Source organism: Mustela lutreola, chromosome 8 (assembly GCF_030435805.1).
Source record: "Mustela lutreola isolate mMusLut2 chromosome 8, mMusLut2.pri, whole genome shotgun sequence".
Taxonomy (NCBI): Eukaryota; Metazoa; Chordata; class Mammalia; order Carnivora; family Mustelidae; genus Mustela; species Mustela lutreola.
Window position 1 is genome coordinate 143,102,563 of NC_081297.1, and position 23,336 is coordinate 143,125,898.

Genomic DNA, 23,336 nt, shown 5'->3' on the forward strand with positions numbered 1-23,336 from the left:
AAGCAGTGCCAACGAGGTTACACAACAGCTTGGATCAGGAAGTGAAACAAGGGCCGTGATCCCACTGAAGCTACAGGGGATGGGGATTTGGGATGGTAAAATGTTAATTACCCGAGACGGAATGCAGGCTGGAGTCCAGAGCTGTGCTCCTGGAGATCATTTCAGTCCCAGAGGCTGGGGCTGGCTCTTTGGCAGTGGGTCCTAAGCATCCTGCCCTCCCCTGGCTGGAATGTTGGATTCACTTCCCTGAAAGCTGCCACAGAGAAAGAATCTAATGGCAAGGAGCCAGGAGCACACGACTCGCACAGCATCAGGGGCCACTCTGGAAGCTTCCCAGGAGCTGAAGGGCTGTTCCATTTGCATGTAATAAATTATTTATTTCTAAAGCAATTTACTCTTTATCTCTCTTTAGACTCTCTTTCTGAGGTCTCTCTCCAAAGAGTGAGCTGGAGATAGATGAGGGAGGGTTGAGGCGGTAGGCTTGGCACACAAGGATGGTAGAAATGCTCATTTATAAAGCTGAGAAAATAAACACAGAAGTAGATGGGCTTCTGGTCAGGAAACACCAAGATGGTTTACTCTGGGGTGGAGAGGAACGGGTGCCGTAGAGGAGAGGAGAATGCGGTGGCGGCAATGACAACCTCTCCACAGCTTTAGTCTCCCACAATGTCACCTACAGAAACTGATGGGGCGGGGGGGGGGAGAGACTTGAATTCGGAATAAACACATTTTGAAGATGCTGCGTTGGCTATCAGGTAAGATTCCGAAGGAAGAGGCGCCAATTAAAAGAGCAAAGGCTCTGGAGTCAGACGGTCCTAGGACCAACGCCGGGTTCACCAATTACGTTCTATCTGGGTGACCTTGGGAAGGTGTCCTACATCTCTTGAGAGCCTTCGTTTCTATCTGTAAAATTCAGAGAATGTAAAACTCACAGATTTAGCCAGAAAATCCCTGTAAAAACCCCAGAACAGTAGTTGTCACAAAGCAGGCACAAAATAAACGACAGTCATTATTATCGTCAACTACGGGCCAAACGACCAGAGTCATCCAAACTCTCAGCGAACAATTAACCGTAGCACCGAGAATCCGATCTGACGGACGCGCCTATTTACCCAATAAGGTACCAGGAAAGAACTCTGTGGAGTCAAACCAATGGCACTAGTCCTTGTTGTTGGACGGGTTTTCTGCCTGCCCCACCAATAGCTTGAAGATTTGACTAGAGAGTGACATTCTGACAGTCCAATGACGCACAGCCAGCCCACACTCAGCACTTCGAAGGGGATAAATCAAGGAGCCGGCGCGTATAGATTCCGTTATTAGGCAATACTGGATGGAGAGAGGAGCTCAGGGGAAACAGCGCGAGGGCGAGGCACCAACGAGCTAAAAAAAGAAAAAAGAGGATGGTTGCGCCAAGTGAGCTCGGCCGCCATCATGCTCTAGTTTCCCCTTCGCCTCTCCGCGTCCGCGACCAAGGAAGCGGCCTCTGGGATGCTGAGGGGGTGTGTCCCCGAATGATTGGCGCAGGCGGCTCAGCCAATCCTAGCTCGTCAAACGGGAAGCCCTTGACCAATGAGGGGCGACGGCAGCGGCGAGGAATTGGAGGGGCGGAACCGCAGCTTGATGGGCACAAAAGTCAGCCAGTGAGAGCCGGAAGCATCCTCCCTACGGCCAATGGAGTGGGGCTCTGGGCGGGCTCCCGAGTGTTTGTGTTGTGGTTTTGGGGGAGGGAGGCGGAGGGGAAAGTTTGTTTATTTTGTTTTTAGTTTCTGGGGTCCCCGTGTTTCTGGGAGGTGAAGCGGGAGGGAGTGACCCCCCGCGCCCCTTCAGTCCCGCTACTACGTCGCCTCCATTGCTTGCGGAGAAGCGGGGACCGCGCGCATCGCAGCGCATCGCCTCACAGCGGAACGCCGCGCACTGGGAGCCGGCGCGGCTCGGCGGTGAGTGAGGACCGACGGCCACTGCCGCCCTTCCCCTCCCCCGCGCACCGCCCAGTCAGAGCTGGGCGGCCGGGTGGGCGAGGACAGCCGCGGGAGCGCGCGGCGCGGGCCGGCCTGTCAAGCTGAGGCGCAGCGTGTGCGTGTCCTCGCGAGTGAGCGCGCGCGGCGGGGACAGGGCCTGGGCGGGGGGCGGGAGCGCGCGCGGGCCCCGGCGGGGGCGGCGGCGTTGAGCTCGCGCTCCGTCGGGGCGGGAGTGTGGTGGGTTTGACCCCGGGGCGGGGAGGGACGCGGGCCACGTCCCGCGCGCAGAGAAGGGGCGCCGGGAATGGCAGGGCCGGGGCAGGCGGGCGGGCGCGCGCGGCTCCGGGCGTCACGCGCCAGCAGGTGTGAGCTGGGGGAGGGCTTCCGGGTGGGCTGGTCGAGTCGGGTTCGCTTCCCGTCGCTGGGGGGCCTCCGGGGCGGCGAGGCGCTCCCTGTCGCGGCGGAGAGCGGGGGGCCCCCGCGGAGGCGCGTCGGGCCCCCTGCCTGGCGGGGCGGGTGGTGCCGAGGGAGGCGTCAGGCCTCCGAGCCTCCCGGTCCCTGCCGGCGCGGGAGCTGCGTGACAGCGCGAACGCGTTCCCCTGCTTAATCCGGGCCGGGGGTGTGCGGGGGGGTGTCGCCCCCCTCACCTTAGAGCCCTGCGGCGTGGCCACCTTCGAGAGGCGATTCAGGCTGGCCACGAGGAAATGGGACCAGACGGCATGAGGGGTGTTTCCTGTGTCCTCCTGAGCTGGCTCCCCTTAGCTTCAAACTAGCGGGTTTGTTAGCCAGCGGGGGGGCCACGCACCCTAAAGTGGCTGAGGACACCCAGTAACCGTAGCTTCTTGTTAGGTGTCTTAAGTAAGGACCAGCCCATCCTCAATTCTTTAAGGACAGTGTACTAGTCTCTGTCTTTTAAGATTCCTTGCTTTCTCACGTATCTCTCGGCTGTTTTATTACTCTTCAGCATCTATGCTGGAAATTGTGCGAGGAATAAGACGAATTTCAAGGTGGTCATTTGTATTGCAATATAAGCAAAATTATGCAAGACAGAATTGGCCAGAGATATTTCTCCATAGGGAATAAAACGTTATGGGTTGCCTTCCTACCCCTGCCCGGCCACTCCCAGGAGTTAAGCGTACAGAAATAAGGTGTATAAACATCTTGCATCTTAGCATCTTGTGAAAGTTTAAGAATAGAGGCTATTTCCTTCATAGTTGTGGGGAATTTCAGTGGAGGATAGCTTCCTGTTGATTTGGAGAGGCATCAGTGATTTCTGCTTTGAAACTATATTTATTGTTTTGGTAGTGTTGTGTAAATGCCTCTTTAAAAGCAGAACTTTTAGCACCCCTGCAGCGTGCTGTGTGGCTGTAGGTAGGTAGTGGGAGGGATATGAATGGAGTAGGTACCTACACTAAGGGATCCAGAACACAAAGCCACTGGCTTGTCCCACTTGGACACAGCGATGATGGTAACAGCTGCCTTTATATTTTCTTGGTTCTTGGCTGTTTTTAGGTGCTTGTCCCAAACAAACATCATTATTTGAGCAGAATAGTTTCTGATAGGACTTAAGAAGAAGAAATTACCAAGCTGTTTTTCTAAAGTACCATATACATGCTGTGCCCTTGAAAAATTTTTTTTCTTCTTCATTAAAATAGAAGCACTTAAGGGCACCTGGGTGGCTCAGTTGGTTGAGCGTCTGCCTTTGGCTCAGGTCATGATCCTGGCATCTAGGGATTGAGTCCCACATCGGGCTCCCTGCTCGGCAGGGAGTCTGCTTCTCCCTCTGACCCTTAACCCTCTCATGCTCTCTTCCTTTCTCTCTCTCTCTCTCTCTCCAATAAATAAATAAATATTTTTTTAAAAATAGAAGCACTTAAAAATGTTTTAAGTCAGAACAATATTATTTGTTCAAATGATGGTAAAAATATTAACCAACATTCACTGCTTTCTAATATGCCAGCCTCTGTATTTTTGTTGTTGTTGTTGTTCTAATCCTTACCTCAGATCTGTCATGTAGGTGACATCACTGTTTTGTGGCTAGGAAAAAGACCATCCAAGAGCTGCACAGCTAGGAACTTGGAGGGATAGGTTTAGTTAGTTTCACGTCTGTCTGGTTTCAAAGCCTGCACTTATTCCATTTTGCCTCCTAATTTATCCTGAGGAAATAAGGCAGAAAGGACTCTGAAAAGTAGGAAAAGAAATGAGAAGTGCCACTGATGGTGAGGCTCTCCATGCCTAACTTAAGACGTCAGTATTAAATTAAATTCATTCTTAGTTTTTAGAAATTAAGAACATTTTTACAAAATTACATCCCAGCTTTGTTTTTATTTCTTCCTTCTTTCATTCTTACAAATACAAATACATTCAATTCAGAAGGGCAAGGTTTTCAACGCTTTATGCAAATCTCTACCCCCAGGACCTTGTTATTGTGATAAATGCTCATCTAGGGACAAGGCATTGCTCACTTTTGTATCTAGGACAGTGCATGGCACATAGTAGGAACACAGTAAATGTTAGCGGACTAAGGAGCACAGTCAAAAATGTAATGACTTCGGGTTTAACAGTTTTAGTTTAATGGGACAATAAGAAAGTGAATAGTTCATGTGCAAAATGCGTATTCTAGAAAAACGCTGGAATGGAGCCACTCGTGGTGTGGAAGGTTGGCTCTGCCAGTTTGCTAAATCTCCCAGTTCTTACTGTTTGAGCTATGTGCCATTCTGTTTTTCCTTTCACCTCCGGAGTTCTAAAAGAGGAGGCTGTACTGAGTGCTTTCCTTCACTGCTCGAGTTATGCTTTGAACCTTTACAGCCTGGCTCCCAGCCTTTGTGAGGCTTTTTTCCAAGGTTGCCAGTTACCTAATGGTTAAAAGTCCCAGAGCATCTTTCTCGGATTTATCCTGTTATGTCTCCTTGCAGCAGTCAGTCCTTTTGACTACCCCTCCCCCTTTAAAAAATAACAGTCACATTAGCTTTTATTTTTTTTTAATTTAATTTAATTTAAATTTTAAAGATTTTATTTATTTGACAGACAGAGATCACAAGTAGGCAGAGAGGCAGGCAGAGGGTGTGGGGAAGCAGGCTTCCTGCTGAGCAGAGAGCCCTATGTAGGGCTCAATCCCAGGACTCTGGGATCGTGACCTGAGCTGAAGGCAGAGGTTTAACCCACTGAGCCACCCAGGCGTCCCTCACATTAGCTTTTAATATGTGTACAGTTCTATGAATGTGAACACGTGTATAGGTTCATGTAACCACCACCACAGTCAGGATACAGATATCATTCCCTCAAAAAAACATCCTCATACTATATTCCTTTTGATTCCCCTTCCTCCTGACTTCTATCCTGGAGATAAACAAACAGTCTTAGGCTCCTTTTGTTGTTTGTTATTCTTTTATTTTTCTCTGCCTACTCCTGAAAAATGTTATTTACTTTGGGGACTTAAAACTATCTATCACATTTAGATCTGCTAACCTCCATATCCATGCCTGATCTCTCTTCTGTACTCCAAAACAACATCAGTATTTACCTGCTGGAATGCACTGTGCCTTCCTACTCAGTATGTTTAAAGTTTTGTTTAACTTTGCCTTCTAAACCAGTTCTTCCATCAGATTTTTCTGTACATTTTGGTGATGCCGTCCGTCTCCCTGCTTGGAACCCTGGAACACTTGGAGGGCCGTATAATAAATTCTCTTATCCCAGACCCGGAATCCTGCTACTTAGCTACAAATATTGGCCTTTGCTGCCAAGCTGGCTCCCATTCAGTAGTCTGAGCGGAGCGTAGGTAATTGGAGTCCTTAGAACACCATCAGGTTTGGACCACTTCTCTGGTCAGAAGCCCTTGTGGCTTCCAGTTGCACTGAGGCCTGTTTGGGATTTTATTTTTCATCCTTTGAGGCTTGGTAAGATCTGGCTTCTGCCTCCCTCTCCAACCTTCTCTCATCTCTTTTATGGCCCACCTCCCCCCCCACTTTGGATATCCCAGTTACTTGGTTTTTCTTTCAATTCCTTGAATTACCCAAGCCTTTTGCAGGTTTAAGGTTTTTGCACATACCACATACCACTCTCCTGGCTTGGACTGTTCCTCCCCTGCCTCCTCCTTAATCTTCACCCACCTGACTTCAGGGTTCAGATTAAATTGTCACTTCTTCAGAGACACTTTCTTCTATGACCTTCCACCACTCCATCCAGCCTCGGTCAGGTCTTTGAAAAGCTCCTGTTCCTTTTTCATAGCTCTCACCACGATTGTGATTCAGGACCATGTCTGTTTTGTTTCCCATGTCTCCAGAGCCGAGCCAAGTATCAGGCGTACAATAAACTGCCAGTAAATATTTGTTGGCTGTGTTATGAGTCTGGATTTTGTTTTTATAATGTATTGCTTTCTTGTAGTTCCTGGTAGCCTTGCCTTCTACCTCCTACCTTCTCTGGGACTTGATCTCACTGTCGGGAGTCTTGCCACACACAAAGCTGAAATTGCTGAAGATGGCACCAAGCCTCTTCTCCTTCTGAAGTGTGCCCCTGCCTGGGAGCCCTCTGAGGCGTCCTAGATCTAACCCTGACTGGCTGAGCTTGCTGAGTCTGCTGAGCAGTGCACCTTGGTTGTCCAAGTACAGGCTGGGACCAGTGCCTGTGGCTGTTACTCTTCGCTCACCAACCCCTGCTCTTGATCTCTTCTTCCTCTCTCCACCCAGCCTGTGGCTTCTAAAGACCTTGTCTGCTTTCCAGCTGAGCCTGCTTACCCTTTGACATTTGCCAGCCTTTTGACATTGACAACTGCCTCTAGTGTCTTGACCCTCCAGATCGCCCCGCACTGATCTTCCTGAACGGTGCTTTTTTTACGTACCCTGCCCCCTCCCCAAATCAACCACAGGCACTTAAGGTTGAAAACCTTTAGTGGTGTTTCATTGCCTAGAGGGCTTCAACTCCTCAGTTGTTATTCCAGGCACTCTGGACTAGCACTGTCCAGTGACATGGAATGCGAGCCATAAACGTGAGCCACATACGTAGTCATGAATATTCTGGTAGCCACAGTTAAAAAGTAGGGTGAAGTAGATTTTCATAAAATCTTATTTACTTCAGTATATCCAAATTACTTTATGTAAACGTGTAATCAGTAGAAAAAATTACAGAGATGTTTTACAATTTTTTTTATGTTAGGCCTTTGAAATTTGGAGTGTATTTTTCACTTCATCTCAATTCAGACTAACTGCTTTTCAAGTGCTCAGCAGCCACCGGCTGCTAATGGCTACCATGTTGGACAGCACAGCTCTGCACCACGTACTCAGTATGGTTGGAGCGCTATACCTAGCTCTTCCTAGCTAATTCCAGCCACCAGCCTTTTGATAACTATTTCCTATCTACAACCAGTTCCTCATCCAAATACGGTGACCTTCCTTGCTCGGGAATCCTGAGGTATCCCAAAACTTCACTTCTCACCATTTCCTCTGACCCTTTATCCTTATTTTTGTGTGTGTTGCTGTTCTGCTATAAAGTAAGTACTTAAAATATTTACGCCTTTGCATTGTTATCTGAGGTAAAGTTCAAGTATTTTAAAACTGATATTGAGGGGCGCCTGAGTGGCTCAGTGGGTTAAGCCTTTGCCTTCGGCTCAGGTCATGATCTCAGGGTCCTGGGATCAAGCCTCACATCGGGCTCTCTGCTCAGCAGGGAGCGCATTTCCCCCCTCTCTCTGCCTGCCTCTCTGCCTACTTGTGATCTCTCTCTCTTTGTTAAATAAAGAAATAAAAATCTTAAAAAAAAAAAAAAAGGCATGGGTACTGACGAATTAGAACTGATGGCAGCTGTGCAGAGCCTCTGTGTTCTCATCTGTGTGTACCTGCTGAATTTCAGCTCTCACTGTCCTGAGTTGTGTGCTGTTGGCTTCCCCCATCAGACTATAAGTTCTTGAAGGCAGGTTTTTGTCCTGCTCATCTTTGCAATCCTTACAGCTCCTGTGCTGACCTGTCGTAGGCAGTCCATAAATACTGTAAATAAGTGAACAAATGTTACCTTATATCTTGTTTTATTTTATGTTTTATATTATATCTTTCCAAGTAGAAACTAAAATGTAAGTCATTTCGGTTCAGAGATCATGGATTATGGAGGAGTATATGGAATATTTTCTTGATTGTCTTCATAGGAGCATTTCTTCTGAATGAAGATTTGCTTTAAAAAATAACTGTTGGGGTGTGCTTGGGTGGCTCCGTCGGTTAAGCATTCAAGTCTTGATCTCAGATCACGAGTTCTAGCCCCGATTTAAGAAAAAAGGGGGGCACCTGGGTGGCTCAGTGGGTTAAAGCCTCTGCCTTCAACTCAGGTCATGATCCCAGGGTCCTGGGATCAAGCCCCACATTGGGCTCAGCGGGGAGCCTGCTTCCTCCTCTCTCTCTCCCTACTTGTGATCTGTCTGTCAAATAAATAAATAAACTCTTAAAAAAAAAAGAGATATCAACAAAAAAATAACTGTTTGGGCACCTGGCAGGCTCAGTCAGAGGAGCATGCAACACTTGATCTCCGAGTTTAAGTTTAAGCCCCACTTTGAGTATAGAGATTACTTAAAATATAAAATCTTAAAAAAACAAAAAATAACAAGTAACTGTTTTAGGGCACCTGGCTAGCTCAGTCTTTAGAGCATGTGACTCTTGCTCTTGGGGTCCTGCCCCGCATTGGGGGCATAGAGATTACTTAAAACGTTTGTTAGTGCCCATTGGTGATGGTTAAAAAGTTGAATAAAGATTAAAAAATGATAACTGTTTAGACATTATTATGGGTTTTCAGGGTGGGTCAGAAATGAAGTTTGGCTTTAATTGAATGAGATTTCTCTTGTGGTTTGTAAACTGTCTCAGAAAGCAGCTTCAAAAGAGCTCCTTGAAATTAATGCATACTCTCCCAGAGTTAGAAACGCATTTGGTTTTGGAAAGGCACCGCACTGGGAGTTAAAGTAGTGATTGGTCTGTATGGCAGACATTTGCTTGAATCCGTACCATATTCCAAGTACAGGAATGAATGAAAATTCAAAAACTGTAATAGTATGGAAAAAATGCCCCTTTAACACAGAGACAAAATGATTAATGCTTCCTAAGAAGATTTAATTTTTCTCTGCTCCGTTATATCTTTACTCATTCCTAGCATGACTGCACTATATCACGTTTCTAGGTCTGTCACTAGATTGTATGTTTCTTTAGCACAGAACTCTTGTATTCATCTCTGCATTCCTAAGCACACACTGTACTGTGCCTGCCATATTGTACCCGCTCTGACCTCATTAAACATTTGAGGACCTCAAATAAATTACTTAGCTTTTCAGAACTTCTGTGTTCTCTTTTGTAAGTAGAGAATTGTTGAAGCTGCAAGTATCATCTTTTAAAACTGTGTATCTGTTCTGTGTGTTATACCGCAAATGTAAAACATTTACTCAAAAAACAAGTTGTAAATCTGATCATACTTGTCCCTTATTTAAAATTGTTAATGAGTCCCAAAAGCCTTGCCATCCTCTCTTGGAGTATAAACTTCAGGAAAAGAAATAACTGATCTCTCATGTTCTCTGAAGACCCAGTGAAGACCCTGCCTCATTTCCAGTCATTCTCCCCTTTGCTGCCTGAACTCTCACCACATTGACCCTCTTCTGGTCCCTGAAATGCATTTTCCTCTTCACTCAAGGTCTCCTCCTTACACTTGCTATTCCCATAGCCTGGAAGCCCCCATACCTGACCTTAGTTGATGCCTCCTCAATCCTCAGAGCTCAGTTTATGTGTCACTTCTTTAGTGACTTCCTAATTATCCCCACCTCAGATTAGATGTGCTCCTTTTTTTTTTTCTTCAAGATTTATTTTTAAGTAACTTCTGCACCCAATGTGGGGCTCAAACTCACAACCCTGAAGTCAAGAGTCATGTGCTTAACCCACTGGAACAGCTAGGCACCCTTAGATGCGCTCCTTTTAAACACTCAGAACACTTAGCAGAATTGTCATGGAATAACGATGTAATTTGTGTAGTTTCTTTGTTAGAACATACCTATGTGAGGAAAAATACCTTGTCTGATTTGTTCACATTTGTGTAACCAGTATCTAGTACTGTAAGTTGCACATAGTAGGTACTCATAAGTATTTTTCAAATGAAGTTAGGAAAGAGAACTAAAAATAGAATTTTTAAAAAGTAGTGAGTCCAAAAAAAGTAGTCATTCTAACAGTTTAAATAAATATATGGGGGCAGGGTGGGGCTTCCCTTTTGTCTCCAAGTTCTTTTTTTTTTTTTTTAATTTCTAGTTGAAATTGGTAAACATTTGAGAATTACAGAAAGAATATTGTTCTTAAATTTTTTAAGTTGTCTGAAAATCTTATTTTATTTATTTTTTAAGATTTTATTTATTCATTCAACAGAGAGAGAGATCACAAGTAGGCAGAGAGGCAGGCAAAGAGAGGAGGAAGTAGGCTCCCTGCTAGCAGAGAGCCGGATCTGGGGCTGGATCCCAGGACTGTGGGATCATGACCTGAGCTGAAGGCAGAGGCTTAACCCACTGAGCCACCCAGGCGCCCCTGAAAATCTTATTTTAGAGTTTAATGAGTATCCGTTTAATCCTTATTAGTAGAAATGATCAGAGTGGTTATTCCTCTTAAAATCTTATGGGGCACCAGGGTGGCTCAGTTGATTGGGTGTCCAACTCTTGCTTTCTGCTGAGGTCATGATCTCAAGGTTGTAGGATTGAGCCCTGCAGGCCATGGGGGGATGGGGTGGGGGGGGCTCTGAGAGAGAGATTCCCCTCTTAGTAAAGAGTCTGCTTTTCTCCCTCTCCCTCTGCCTGGCCCCCTGCTTTTGCATGCCCTCTCCCTCCCTCCTTTTCTCTCTCTCTTACTCAAAATAAATAAATCTTTAAAAAAAAAAAAAAAAAAGTAAGGAAAGGAAGAAAAAAAAAGAAAAGCTAGGACTACAAGAATGGGATGAGAAGAGATCTTTGCTCCCAAGCAGTGCACAGCCACGTGGGTGAGGCTGACTTGGGCACAGAGGAGTGCCATCTGATGTAATAAAAGCTGTGATAGACATTGCAAGGGATGGGGCAGGAGGGAAGGAAGGTCATCAATACAACTGGAGGTCAAGAAAACCTTTCCAGGGAAGGAAGCACTCCCAGTAAGTCACGGAAGAAAAGGGCACTTCAGGCAGTGGGAACAGGCTGTGCAGAGGCACAAAGGAGCACATTTAGCACATGGAGAAGATGGTTAGCCCAGTGGTATGCTTTATAAAGCTGGTCTGGGGGTACAGGGCCAACAGCTGACTTAATAGGCTGTGACATGTCAGCCTCAGACTCTTAGGTTATATTGCGTTTCAATACTAGAAATGATCTTAGAAATAATGATGTGATTCTGTATATTTGAATTCATAAAGGCATTATAATATGCCATTCAGTGTCAAATATACTCAACAAAACAAAACAAAATAGTAGCATTCAAAGAAGATGAGTCATAAACCAGAATGGTTCTTGTCACTGTACATGTAACTATGCTAATGATATCAGGTAGAACTAGAAAGTGGTGACTCATTAAGTTTATCTGTAGGAGCCCAGAGTAAAGGAAGTGACCTCTTGCTTGACTGCCTGAGGTGAGTGCTGATCTGTCTCTCAAGGCCCAGATGCTGAACCAGTGAAAGGGATAAGATCAGAAAGGAGTACCCAAAAGAGCCTCGGGGTATGTGTACATTTCTACATCTTGAAGGTTGTTATCTATTACTCTCCCACTGGTTCACTGAACTAGCATTGGCTTAATTTGATTCTCAACCAAAATTGAAAAAGGAATGTTTGTCGACTGGAAATCTAGCATATATTCCTTAATTTTACTCCTCTTCGGTTCATCAGCTCTTGGCTCTCTTGTCACTTCATGCCTCCTTTATCAGCCCTGTTACTCTTAAGTAGTGCCTCCTTTCGCTCAACCCACCCATCTCTTGCCATCTCTCTTTCCATAATCACTGAGTTGTTTTTAGTTGCAGTTGTGGGATGCCTCTGCGTTGTTGGCTGACCAGTGTTTCCCAGCTTTGCATGTTCAGATATTTTCCAGAATGAAAAAAACTACGACGTTCTGGTAGTGCTGGTGTCACGCAGAAGATGCTAATTGGCCCACTGCACTGTCGGTTGCTACAAATTCTGTGCGTTCATTTATGGACCTAGATTTCAAGGGGTGAATGAGACAGTGGATGGTGGGAGAATGATAGCAGTGAGTTTAGTTTATTTCACTATGTTTGGAAAGAGGCACTTGGGTGGCTCAGTTGGGTGAGTGTTGGCCTCTTGATTGTGGCTCAATTCATGATCTAGGGGTTGGAGGATCCAGCCGTGTGTCAGGCTTTGTGCTCAGTGGGATGTCTGCTCGAGACTGTCTTTCCCTCTCCCTCTCTCCTTCACCCTGCTCTCCCTCTCTTGCTCTAAAATAATGAATAGATAAATCTTTTTTAGAAAGATGTTTGGGAAAGAAAGGAAGGAGACAATGAAAGCAGAACAAGGTTGAGAAGACAAGTTAAGGTGAGATAGAAGACCTATTTAAAGGTGTGTAGCAAGGATCCAGGAATGAAAGAAATATTGAAACTGCTTGAGTGGAGAAGGTAGCAGGTAGTCCATAGGGCAAGGCCAACAGATTCCTTTGAAGGACATGGCTGGGGTAATAATCCTTAAAAGTTCCTGTAGTTCCTCAACTAGAGAAAAGGGAGAATTTGGGGTTCTTTCTTGGTACCTTGAACTTAAAACAAGTTTATACTGCCCTGACACCCAGCAGAATGGTTTGCACAGAATTTTTTTAAGATTTTATTTATTTATTTGACAGAGAGTAGCAGGGGAAGTGGGAGAGGTAGAAGCAGGCTCCTGACTGAGCAGGGAGCTGGATACGAGGCTCGATCCCAGAACCCTGGGACTGTGACCTGAGCGGAAGGCAGACGCTTAACGACTGAGCCACCCAGGTGCCCCTAGGTGTAGACACTCCAAGAGATAAATTGGATGGAAAGAAAATACTAATTGTAACTTTGTAACTTTGAACTTGTTCTAGTTACTGGATCACACTGTATAGTTTATGATAAATGAATGTGTTTAATAATCCTTTAGTGAATAAGACAGGTGACATTGTATTCTTTTCCTAAAACTGTCAATTTATGAAAAGTATGTATTTAAAATATACTACAGTTTTTATAATGCTGTTTTGGCATGTCTTTATTTTAAAAACAATATTGAGAGCCTCAAAAAGTAGAAGTAGATTAGGCTTCCTAATTTAGGCCCTATCAGTATACCTAGAGAAATGTTTCGAGCATCTGCTAGGTTCTGATGTGGAAGGAAGGAGATTCAAAGTAAGAAGATGAAAACTGAGGCCCTCCAAGGAGCCCAGGTATTTCCCTTCCTGTGAAAATCTGGCAGCTGATGTATCATGCTCCATAGTATCCTCTTCATGAGGAAATCCTTTACCTCTGTGGATGTCTGTCTCTGGAACTTCTTCTTCTTCTTCTTCTTTTTTTTAAAGGAATTTATTTATTTATTTGACAGAGAGAGAGATCACAAGTAGGCAGAGAGGCAGGCAGAGAGATGCGATACGGGGCTCCATCCCAGGACCCTGAGATCATGACCTGAGCTGAAGGCAGAGGCTTAACCCACTGAGCCACCCAGGCGCCCCTGTCTCTGGAACTTCTGAATATAGAATTTCCGCACTCAGATGGACCAACAGATTTTAAAATAAATCTCTTCCTGAGTACTCTTTTGTCAGCCTTTTCACTATAAAAGTTTTATATTTTTATACCAACGTATTTAAAATTTATGATGTTTTTATTTTACAGTTTGGCTCTGGCCCCTTAAAAGGACACACTATTGATTCCCACTTAAACCACACAGGTGGGTCTGTGGATTGGGATAAAGAGAGGAGGTCTTTTTACGCCCTCGCACGGGCATTCTTGAAACACAGACCCAGACGGGAAAACATTATTTTTAAAACACCAAGAGAATTAGTGAGAAGGCTCTTTGTAGAAAAAAACAAAAACAAAACAATAGAATGAAAGTGCAAAACACATCACATTTCAAGCCAGTAAGGGCTGGTTTGAAAACTTTAAAAAGGGGACCCTGTGCCCCACACACAGCTTGTGAGTCGGCCTCAGCACATTGTGACACCGCCCTCTGCTTCCTGAACCTGCCAGAGCCCCAGCTCAACACTGATGTTTTGTGTTTGCTTTGGAAGCGGATGCTCTCTAGACTTTTATTTACTGTACTTAAAAATGCGTATTTAATGTCATTTTCTCTTGTTTTCCTCTAACCTCCCAAAGACTTGGGAATTGTCATTAAGGGTGCGTTGTTTTTTTGTTTTTGTTTTTGTTTTTAAGATTTCATTAATCCATTTGACAGATCACAAGTAGGCAGAGAGGCAGGTGGGGGAAGAGCAGGCTCCCTGCTGAGCAGAGAGCCTGATGCAGGGATGCAGGGCTCCATCCCAGGACCTGAGATCATGACCTAAGCTGAAGGCAGAGGCGTAACCCACTGAGCCACCCAGGTGCCTCACTAAGGGTGCTTTTAAGGCAGGTCACTCTGGAGAGGGGCCTCTGCTTCCCCTCCCTTAAAAGTTGTTGACCTTATTGAGTCCATCACTGGTAATCCACCCTCCCAATTCCTGAATCTCAGAATCCTGAAACATTGAATCTTGGAATATTAGCATATTCTTTAGCTCCTTTCTCCTGTGGCTTTGGACGTTGAGTCTCTCCTTTTTTGTTTTCCATGCCACCATCCTGACTCTAAGTCATCCTCAGGCTATAGCTAGATTATTAAAATAGCTTCTTGTCAGTTCTGTTCCTGGTTTCTCCCCAAAACACATTCTCTACATGTTACTTTCTTTTCTCTACCTGTGTACTCTTACTTTACTGCTCCAGCCATCAACTGTCACTCCCTACGTTTGAATCTTTGCCTTCTCCCATACAGTCTTTTACCTATCTTCTGTATGATTTTCTCCCTTTTTGTCCTCATACTTTACGAAAGTCTATTCCTTTTGTAAAATATTCTCCCAGTTTCTGGCTTCCAAACCATATTGCTTCTTACTCTCAGCCTTCTCTAAACTTTTCTTTCTGGAAGCCTTTCTTTATGAAAGCCTTCTTTCACTTGGACACAGTTTGTTTTCATCAATATGACTGAGCAAATAAACTTTGCTAATTTCATTCATCACGTTTAGTGGCATTTTTGTTGGTTCTTTTTTTGTTGTTGATTTTTACGTATGCAACTATATCAGTTACAAAGAAAGTCAATTTTACTTTCTAACCCTAGAGTTCTAATTCTTGCCTTACTGTGCTGGCTAGGAGCTCAAGTACCATGCTGAATAGAAAAAGTATGAATGAGATTCTTTGCTTTTCCCCCGGATTTTGGGGGAAAGCATTGTACCATTAAGTGTAATGTTAGCTGTAGTTACTTAGTTACTACCCAGCTGAATACTGGAGGAGGTCCCCTCTCCCTGAGTTCTTTCTCTGTAGCTCTTTCTTCTCCGGTACTGCACACTGCCTTGGCTTTCCCAGAATCTCAGCTGCATCTCCTGAATTAAGGGAGGTCTCTGAGTTCCACTTGGGTTTCCCCCTCCCTGCTTGGTGGTGGCCTGGCATCTTTCCCTGGGCAGCAAGCTACGGCAGTTGCAGGGCTCACCTTGTTTGTTTACCATCTCTTAGGGATCACTGTCCTTCCTTTCCTGATGTCCAGCATTTTGAAAACTGTTGTTCATATATTTCATCCAGTTTTTTAGTTGCAAGGGCACATCTGACCACTGTTAGTCCTTCTTTTCTGAAAGTAGAAGTGTCCTGCCTTTTTATAAAACATCTGAGGAATTATTTAGGAATTGCTTCCAGAGTATGAGATCCTCCTTGGAATTTCCGCAGGAGGAGATCTTCATTCTTTTAGGGTGGATTTGATTTTGGGGAGCAACCAAGAACCATTTTTCAGGTCTGGTTAAATGATTTGTCTGGGCAGTATTATTTTGGGTCCAAAATTAGTTCAAAGTAATGAGGCAGATTTCCTTGTGTGATTTGTAAACCAGTTTGGATGCAAAATAGGAATTGCACAATATTATCAGTGATGTCAACCTGATTGAGATAAAGACCTATAAAACTTCTTAGAAGTATGTTTCTTGAAAAATAACTTCCTTTCAAATGTTTCTGTATATTGATTAGTATATATTTAATATCAGTTTATATTTACAACGTGGACTTAATTTCTTCTTAGTAAGCTTTCTTAAATTGTTTTTGTGTGATACTCTATCTCCCACTTGACTATAAACTCTCTGACCTCTGGGTACTTATGAATATTGTCTCACTAGGCTATACTCAACTGTGGAAGCTCCCTAAATCAGAATAGTTACTAGTTAACTATAGTTAACTAAGAGTTAACTAATTTGTAAGGAAACTAAGATCACCTTGTCAAGATACATTGCATAGTATAAAGGATGTAAATGGGGTTTTGATACTTGCATAGCATTATTAATATTTTCATAACTTAAATCTGAAGTTATTCCTATAAGATACAGAGTTCCAGTAGCATGAGCACACACCTATCTTTCTTAAGTGATAGGAATTATGTGAATGACCTAGTTCAAAGAGATGCCCTGAATCTGGATCTGTTACATAATTAACCAAGGACTACCCTTAAAATCTTCTAGACTGGCATATATGCTACATTATGGGCAGCCTTCATCACTAAGTAGAACTCTTTTCCCACGGTCTTTGTTTCCTAGCACCTGAAGGTCCTGTTAGTCCTACCACCAACTCCCACTAGAAAATAAGGGGTTTTAAAAAATATTCTTAATGGATTACGTTCTTAGATTTTTGACTTTCAACATTAACTTTCTTTAATTTCCTATTTTTAGTTAACAGACTTTATAGCTTTACAGTTCTTTTTTTAGGAAATCTTGTAGTAAAGAGTTTGGTTATTCTTACTTGTTATCCTCTTGGCTTGCTCTTTATCCTTGATATTCTCAAATTTAAATTCTTGTCTATGACATGGACTTTTTAATATCCTAATCAACCCTGAGGATTTTTTTTAATTTTTTTAAATGTATTTGATGGAGAGATAGACACAGAGAGAACATAAGCAGGGGGAGCAGGAGAGGGAGAGGGAGAAGCAGGCTCTCCACTGAGCAGGGAGGCTAAGGTGGAGCTCAATCGCAGGACCCTAAGATCATGACCTCAGCCGAAGGCAGAGAGTTAACTGCCTGAACCACCCAGGCGCCCCTACCCTGGGGTTTTTAATTTTTAGTTTTAATTAATGTAGAATTCTGCATATTAGCGATGTTCTCATATATACTATTTCTGAGGGTTGTATGTATTTCATGGATAATAAAAACTCAATTTAGTAAGTAATAGTGGTATAGATAGCCTCATCCTTCCTCTCTAGGGTATAGCAACACCCAGTTTTGCTACTAATGTTGCTTTTGGGAGTGTTTTGAGTGATTTTTCGGTCTTCAGGTTTTTTTGTTTTGTTTTGTTTTTGAGTATAACTTTGTGAGAGCTTCCTTTAAACAGAAATAATTGGGGTTCTTCTGTATCCCACACATTCATTAAAAGAGGTTTTCACTGCTTTCATGTCTACCAGTTGTGAAATGAGGTTCCTGTTTGGTTGCATTGTTTCTAGCATTTGTTAGTTGTGCGAGAGTCAGGGAGGGAGGGAGGATTCGTGTATAGTTAAAATTTTTACCAATTTTGTTTTATGTAGATACAATGGTTTAAAATATAGTACTGTATTTATGTTTATTAAAATGTCGATTCTGTCCCTATTTTTCTTGTAAAATTTTCTAAATTACTCTGCACTGTAATTAATTATAGGTTTTTAGTAGTCTTATGTCTTAGTTCTTGCTTTAATCTGGCTTTACAGTTTTCTTTCCATAATAGAAACTTTTGAGTTTTGTAAGCTTTTTTATCATTTGTCACTTAGTCATATATTATAATAGAATTGATACATAACTGGGCAAAAATATATAATTTTCCTTACTTGTAAATGTTCTATTTCTTTTTGTTTTGTTTTGTTTTAAAGATTTTATTTATTTATTTGACAGAGAGAGATCACAAGTAGGCAGAGAGGCAGGCAGAGAGAGAGGAGGAAGCAGGCTCCCTGCTGAGCAGAGAGCCCGATGTGGGACTCCATCCCAGGACCCCGAGATCATGACCTGAGCCGAAGGCAGCGGCTTAACCCACTGAGCCACCCAGGCGCCCCAAATGTTCTATTTCTTGACTCTTATTTTGTGTTCTACTGCTTGGTAACTACTTGGATTATGTGACTTCGTTTTGCTTTTGATTCTTTTAATGATTTACGTTGGTACTTGTTCACTTGTAAAATCTGTGCTCTTCTTTGACACTTAAAAAAATCTCATGCCATTTGTTTTGTTTTTTAAATATAGGAAGAAAAAGCATATCGGCAGAGGTCTGCTTTTCTCACTTGCCTGTCTTTGCTCCACTCTGATACCGCCCTTCTGCCAGAGGTGATACCACCCTTCTGGTTTTAATGCTACCTTCAGAGAGAGGTTGATTTAAAGTAATGTGGATAAGTATAAAATGTTCTAACTGGGGCGCTTGGATGGCACTGTTGGTTGAGTGTCTAGTCCTCGGTTTCAGCTCAGGTTATGAGATGGAGCCTGTGTTGAGCTTTGCGCTCAGTGGGAACCTGCCTGACCTTTTCTCTCCCTCTCTGTGCACCTCCTACCGCTTTGCTTCTGTGCTCTCTCTCTTTCTCAAGTAAACACATTTTTTAAAATGTGCTAATAATGCAGTTACGGGTTTACAGATACGCAAAGTAAGATTTTTTAATAGTGGTAGTTTTTAGAAAAGAGAAATTAATTAGTTCAATTATAAGAATGTTTTCAGGAAAAGCTGTATGTTTCAGTGGAGGCTGACAGCACCATTTTAATGAAAAGACATTTTTAAGTTCGTAGTCCTTTATTGGAAACCGTGGGGGCCATCAGTATTTTAGAATTCAGAATTTTTTTTTATTTTTAGAAAGCTAATAAGATGCTTTTACCTTATATTACGTAATGGCCCTGCAGAGTCAGGGGCAGTACTTCGTAGTCAAATACGTTATATATTTCGGCAGCCAAAGCTATGACTGTTCTTACTTTAGTGGGTACACTATAAATAGTTTCATGTCAGTTCAGGTCAGATATTGTGCCAATTAAGTTCAGATCAAGTTTTTCTTCTAGATGAATTATGGAATACTGGTGGTTTTCAGAAGTTTTTGGATTTGGGAATTGTGGCTAAGGGATTACGGACCAGTATTTTCTTTCTTAGCTCTAATGCTTGGTTAATTGTGTTACCTTTTGAAAATGAAACCTGCTTTCCTTTTTTTTTTTTCCTACAGGATATGAGATTAAATCTGTTTTCTACGGGCCAGTTAATAGAAATTAGGACACCTCTTGACAAAGCTTGATCCCTTAGGCGGCTGTCACGGTCACGTGGCACTTCTCCACTTCCCTGTCTTTATGTTAAGAATCTCCTGGTTCCTTTCCCCGTTCTCCTTTCAGAGGTGCTTTGTGGTAATAAATAGTAAGGAAAAAGGATTGAAAATATGCTGTACTTTATGTAAAAGATATCCTAGCTCATGTAATAAGGTTTCAGAAGGAGCAGCAAGCTTTCTCTGAACTGACCTTAACTCCTATCCGCTAATGTGGTAGCTTTAAAAATAAATCTAGAAGAAATCCGTACTTATTCTAAAACAAAAATCCGGGGTTACAAAAGTATAAGTAAAAAGTACAAGCTTTCTCCCATCCTCTGGCATTCCTCACACAGCCAGTTTTTGACCACTGTTTTATAGCTTTTCTAGGGGTTTGGATCCTTTTTGGTTTGTTTGTTTTATTTTGTTTTTGTTCAGACATTCCAGAGGACAGTTTGGGAAATTCCAATTAGGCATTATAACCCCGCTTGCACTGAGTTTGTGTTCATTATGTGTTAAACTATGGAGATGGCCCTTTCTCTTCTAGCTGGCATGTATAAATTTTATTTCTAGAGCTGTTTGTTCAGGGTGCCTGTGTGGTCAATTGGTTAAGCATTTGCCTTCGGCTCCGGTCATGATCTCAGGGTCCTGGGATTGAGCCCCACCTCAGGCTCCCTGCTCAGCGGGTAGTCTGCTTGCCCTTCTTCCTCTTCCCCTCCATCTGCTTGTGATCTTTTTCTCAAATAAATAAAGAAATAAAATCTTTAAAAAAAAATAGAGCTGTCTGTTCAAACTACATCATTATGAAATGTTAATTAAACACGTTTTATTATTAATTGTTCCGAATTGAGAGTATCCGAGTATGACTTATATGTAGAAGTAGAAATAATGACTTACTGATTTACTTAGCAAAAAAATGATTTTTTTTAAGTCAAAAATCATACGTAATGTTTGACAGTGCACAGTTAATTTTAAGGAGCACTTTTAAGTGGGGTGTGAGCTCTTTTGCCAAGTCAGTGGTTCTCAAGGTAAGCATATGGGCAGTGCGATGCAGATGTGGTCCCACTGATTAGTCCCAAGAATACTACTCAAATTGTTTATTAATGTATTAAGCACATTTTGGGTTTTTGTTGTTTTGTTAGAGAGAGAGTGTGTGTGTGCGTATGTGTGTGTGCTGCAGAGGGAGAGGGGGAAAACGAATCTTTTTTTTTTTTTAAAGATTTTATTTATTTGACAAACAGAGATGACAGGTGGGCAGAGAGGCAGGCAGAGAGAGAGGAGGAAGCAGACTCCCCGCCAAGCAGAGAGCCGGATGCGGGGCTGGATCCCAGGACCCTGGGATCATGACCTGAGCTGAAATCAGAGGCTTTAACCCACTGAGCCACCCAGGTGCCCCACGGAGAAAGAATCTTAAGCAGACTCCATGCTGGGCCTCAGTCTCACAACCCAGAGATCATGACCTGAGCCACAATCAAGAGTCAGATGCTCACTGACTGAGCCATGCAGGCACCCCAAATTGCTTATGTTTTTAAAGCCAGGATAAATATAAAAGCATAATGCCTCTTAACATGAATGTCCTCCTGGGGAAAGTGTAAATTTGTGTTTTATATGGAATCCAGATTTTTTTTTTAAAGATCTCATTGTAATCTCTACACCCACCATGTGGCCCAAACTCACAACCCCAAGATCAAGAGTCACAAGGTCCACCAACCAAGCAGCCAGGCACGCTGGTATCCAGATTTTTTATTCTTTTTTTTTTTTTTTAAGATTTTATTTGTTTATTTGACAGAGAGAAATCACAAGTACACTGAGAGGCGGGCAGACAGAGAGAGAAGGAAGCAGGCTCCCTGCTGAGCAGAGAGCCCGATGCGGGACTCGATCCCAGGACCCTGAGATCATGACCTGAGCCGAAGGCAGTGGCTTAACCCACTGAGCCACCCAGGTGCCCCAGATTTTTTATTCTTTAGTTCAACTAATGTTGATGTACTACTAATACTATGTGAAGAACTGCCTTAGTAGAGAGAGAATGTTGGGGATATTTCCAGGGGACTGTCCAGAGATGGCTAGAAAAAAAAGCTGAGAACCACTTTTCTAAGTCATAATGAGGCTGTCAGATGTACCTTTTTAAATAAGGGTGTATCTGATAAGTATTGGCCGAAATGTATTCAGCCAAAGGACGTGCAGTCTCAAATTGCTTGGTCCTGATTCCTAACTAGAACTTCCCCCACTGTACCCCATCTCATTCCTGCCTCCCACACACACATAGGGGCTGGGTTTTTCCAGTCCTTGTACCTGGCACCATATATGTGGAACAGAGGAAATAAGTATTCGTGAGTGTTCCGGGTGGCCTGTTTGCCCGCTTAGAGCTTTCAGATTTCTTGTTTTTGCAGAGTGTGTATATCCTGTTTCTCTTGTTGTTTTTTAAAGACTTTATTTATTCATTTGAGAGAGAGAGAGCACAAGCAAGGGGAGAGGGAGAAGCAGACTCCCTGCTGAGCTGGGAGCCCAGTGACAACATGGCGCTCTAACCCAGGACCTAAATATCATGACCTGAGCTGAGGGCAGATGCTTAACCATCTGAGCCATCCAGGCGCCCCTGTTTGCTGTTGTTGTTAAGTGAAGGTCAGGGACACTGTCTTTGTCGTCTCCTCCTGCAACCTTGTTAGGATTCAGTGTGCTACATTGAACAGGAGCTTCTCTGACGTTGCTGGAAATTGTGTGAGCTAGACATTTCCAAGGACTTTATGGCAAAGCTTTGGCTGGTGGAATGTTAAGAATCTAGGGCCTCTTTCCTTTTAGTGGTATTTTGGAGGTACTGGAAACACACACAAGGCTTTGACATTACAAAGTTAATGAAGTTAAAAATGCTGGTTGATGAAAGGAAACTTGACTATAAAATGTAGTAGAAATAAAATTACTATTAAGTGAGACCAACATATAATAATAAACAAAGGTTTGCTGTAAAGTCAGACAAAAGTAATCCCAAGTACTAAAAAGCCAATTAGCAAGTTGAAGAATAAAAAATATCAAATTTTAAAATAGACCTGATTATTTTAGGCAGTTAGGTATAACTTAGAGGAGTAACATAAATTCTCCTATGGTAGGAAATGGTAAATAATTCAAGCTAATAATTTAAGAGTAAATAAAGGATTTAAATATGGAGAAACTTTATCCTTAGAGTATTTGAAACCAGTATATTTGAAGATGATGAAATATTTGTTATTGTGAATTTCAAAAAAGATGTTAATGCATTAAAATATGCTTTGTAGATAATGCAGGTTCTACATTTTAAGTGTATCATTAAGCTATTCAGATTTTCTATTTTGTCTTATATTAATTTTGATAATTTATATCTTTTAAGGAATTTTCCTATTTTATCATAGTTGTATATTGCCATAAAGCTGTCTATAACATTTTTTTTTTAAGATTTATTTATTTATTTATTTGACAGACAGATATCACAAGTAGGCAGAGAGGCAGGCAGAGAGAGAGGAGGAAGCAGGTTCCCTGCTGAGCAGAGAGCCCGATGTGGGGCTCCATCCCAGGACCCTGAGATCATGACCTGAGCTAAAGGCAGAGGCTTTAACCCACTGAGCCACCCAGGTGCCCCTGTCTATAACATTTTTAAATTGTATTAATGCCCATAGGATTTGGAGTGGAATGTCCTTTCCTTCGTTTCTGATATTGATAGTTTATATTTTCTTTCTCTTCATTCTTTAGCTATAAGTTTATCAGTTTTATTGATCTTCTCAAAGAGCCAGCTTTGAGTTTCATAGATTTTCCCTTTTGTCTCGCTGTTTGTTTTCTGTTGTTGATTTTCAGTCTAATCTTTATTGTTTCGTATTATTTGCTTTGGATTTTATTGGTTCTTCTTTTTCTAGCTTCTCAGAGATGGAAACTTAGGTCATTGATTGCCAACCTTTCTTGTTTCCTTTTTTTAAAGATTTTATTTATTGAGAGAGTGAAGGGGAGCGCTAGAGAGAGAGCACGAG

The 23,336-nt window shown here is 42.8% G+C and overlaps 1 protein-coding gene across 8 annotated transcripts in view; it reads left to right on the forward strand.

The window, feature by feature from the left end:
• The first annotated feature begins 1,700 nt into the window (after positions 1-1,700).
• TNRC6B (trinucleotide repeat containing adaptor 6B) overlaps positions 1,701-23,336 on the forward strand; it is a 262,528-nt gene continuing 240,892 nt past the window's right edge. For 5 of the 8 annotated variants that reach the window (XM_059187041.1, XM_059187052.1, XM_059187047.1 and 2 more), the window contains exon 1: positions 1,701-1,937. The gene's annotated coding sequence lies outside the window, so the exon portion shown is untranslated. The other 3 variants (XM_059187046.1, XM_059187053.1, XM_059187043.1) reach the window with 2 other exon arrangements.